Source organism: Lynx rufus, unplaced genomic scaffold (genome assembly GCF_022079265.1).
Source record: "Lynx rufus isolate CCGP_SWC_20201006 ecotype Redwood Valley unplaced genomic scaffold, mLynRuf1.p SCAF_4, whole genome shotgun sequence".
NCBI lineage: Eukaryota > Metazoa > Chordata > Mammalia > Carnivora > Felidae > Lynx > Lynx rufus.
The window spans coordinates 119,024,331-119,027,357 of NW_025814856.1; the positions used below are offsets into that span (position 1 = coordinate 119,024,331).

Here is a 3,027-nt window from a genome sequence, read left to right on the forward strand (position 1 = left end):
GAGCCAATCACATGGAAGGATTGGAAGCAACTATCTCCAGCTGGAGAATAGAGATCAGCTACATTTTTAAATTATATGCTAACAACGTTAAACATGAATAATCAAAAGATGGGTAAAAATATACTTAGACATTATGAAATAACCCTGCAAAACAGATTATAAGGCCTGGTTGAGATCCAGAGGAACAAATCGGGGATTGATTTGCCATTCCTAACTTAGCCTGAATATGAAGTCAAATGGACCTTATAGGATACTTTCTACACATATAGCAAAGAATGACTCTATGATATCTTATGGATTTCTGATCAATTTATTGGAGAGAATTTATACATAGCAGCTCATGGGATATGTTCCAGTTTGAGGACCATCATGGGAAGAGCATCTTTCCTGTGTTTGGTGCCTTTGCCGATTTGTGGCTGAACAGAAATCTCCCCCATTCCACCGCTCAAACAGCGACCTCCGAATCCACCAAATGCAAAAGCGACCAGACAACATCGCCTCCGTTCCCCAAGGGCTGCTCGTTCAAGTGGTTGCCCTTGCCAACCCTGCCTGGGCCTCTGCAGGTCTGTCGCAGCTCCCCCTGCAGGTAGAGAGAGGAAAAGGGGGCCAGATTCCGCAGAGAGGAAGAGGGAGGAGCGGCCACCGCCGTGAGTAAATCTTCATTATCATAAAAAAGGGAACCACGGTTTCACTCTCCCCGTTTTTATGATGAAGTAAAATAAAATGGGAAAGAAGAGCGAGAGAAGAGATTGCTCAGTAAATGGCCTCAAACCCAGCACGTGTTTATTTAAGCGTCTCTGTGCAAACATAACCCTGGGTGTCCGTTAAATCAGCAGGCATGTCAGTTGGCACTTCTGGTTACAGACCATTTTACGGTCATACATCATTCATAGCCGTAAAAGCCATTTGCCCTCTGTCACCCAACCAATCAGGATCCAGCCAAGAGCAAGCGGAGCAGTAGCCTGGCAGTTTTCTCCAGGCTCCTCTGAATTTCCTCAACCTGGTTCAGCAGAATGTCACAGAAAATTAACTCTCCGGGGTTATTAGGGACCCCTTCCCTTCCCCCTCCCTACTAAGAAGCAATGCGTGATTTCAGGCGAATATTTACCCCAATCACAAGCAACACCTTGTGACGTCCGGGGTAAGAGAGCAGCGGGCATTGTACGCAGGCCCGGCACAATACCCGTCGCCTTGAACCACTCGAGTGAAGGTACGTGGCTGGGGCACGGCTCGCCATGCCTCTGCGGTTCACTCCTAATGCTCACTTTGAGCAGATTTGAAATTGATGTCAGTGTCTAAGCCACCCAGTGGGTAACCTTGATCCGCCCTTGCTTCCCTCTTGCGAGTTCACATTTTTTTCACTCCTCGCCTCCTCACTTCTGTTATCGACACAGAGATGCCTGCCAAAGCCTTATGACCGCCTCGGGCCTCGCAAACCATGCATCTTTCGGTTCTTCCCAAATGCCCGCCCCTCTGGGTTGGTACTTCGCTTAAAATGCCTCCCCACGTCTAAAGGGTCCTCCCTTTGTATTTATTACTTCTTCACTCTTTCTTGGTGCACGCCTTCATTTAAGAATGAGCCTCCACGGTCGTCACCACCGCAGTGGGCACCTGGACAGTCCCATCTGGTCGCCCCACTCCATCTCTGCCCGGGTATCCCGCGTGGCTTCTGGCCTCTCCAGTCGTAACAGGCTAGGATCAATTTTCCAGTGGCAGCTTGGAAATAATAGCGCAAAATGTATATTAATACAGAAATATATTGTGAAACTGTCCTTAAACAAACAAATGAGCCACTTTAAAATATTACTGCTATAAATGACCATGACAGTCGCACAGCACATATAATAAAAATAACTGCTGAGGAGAAGCTGCTGAATTACTATAGTAATAAACCAGATGTGATTATTATCATTTAACACGGTCATTGAATACCATGAATCCCTGAAGCCATTAAAATATTTATGATTAAACATTTGCTATTCCTTATAACAGAACGTATAGTTGGGTACTAAAAAACTGTTAAAGTATTATTTCAGCTAATATATTCCAGTTCTATAATGGAGGTCAACCAACATTGCCTGAATTCTTTAAAAGAGGGATGAGCAGGTGCCTCTCCATATCTGGACATATTTCAGGATGTCTATGCTGGTATTATATACTCTCAGGGTCCTGGGGAGGGTGTATCAACTACACGCTACTAAGGTAAAAAAATATGTTCCTATTCTTTATACTCATGAACAGATGCGGGCTTGGGGGCTGTTCTGGTCATTCTTCTAGCAAGAAAGCAGATGTAGCAGATGCTTTCAAAGTCCCCTGCTCATATCCCCGTGGCATTTGTCTTGAACATTCCCCAGCAAGCGTATCTCCACCAAAGGGTGTCCATTCGGCCAGCCAGAGCCTGCAGTGCCAGGGCATTAACCCCCCCCCCCCCCCCCCGGGAGCAAAGGTTGGCCCTGGTGGATAGGGTTGGGGAATAAATATCTCGGCCAGATTTATGGACGTCCCTCTTTTTCAAACTCTGTCCTTTGGCTGTGCTCTTGACCCTCGTTGCCCTCCTGATGATTGTTTTCAGTTATAATTTTAGTTCGGTTACATACAAATTGGGTTTGTTGGGCTGAACAGAAATGTTACAAGCGGTGTCTTCTCAAATTTAACTAGAGACACTTCTGCCCCACAAGGCCAGCCTTCCAGAGTGTTTGCTGCTCCCCTCCCTTCCTGTTTCTCAGCAGTTCCAGCTTCATCAGAGGATGAGGGTTGTTGCCAGGAAGGGAACTCATCCATCCACGGCACGTCCTGGTGATGGCCCAGGAGTGGAGAGCTCCATGCTGGAAGAGCTGAATGAGAATTCTTCGTCACTATCGCTCGAGGCTGACCTGAGTGTTTTAATTATTCATGCTACCAGAATTGGCTATTTCTTGTTAAATGGCTACCAACAGCAATCACCTTTCCTTATATCTTTAGAGACAAATATTTTCCAAGAAATAAGATGCTTGAGTTGTCTGAACCCTGCCAACGGACAATGTGGTA

General features: G+C 46.2%; 1 long non-coding RNA gene across 1 annotated transcript; it reads right to left on the reverse strand.

The window, feature by feature from the left end:
- Window positions 1–294: 294 nt before the first annotated feature.
- LOC124524419 (uncharacterized) lies at window positions 295–2,802 on the reverse strand. The gene is made up of 2 exons (XR_006965230.1): window positions 2,598–2,802; window positions 295–1,716 (listed from the first exon to the last, which is right to left on the reverse strand). It is a non-coding gene; the product is annotated as an uncharacterized LOC124524419 (long non-coding RNA).
- Window positions 2,803–3,027: the final 225 nt, after the last annotated feature.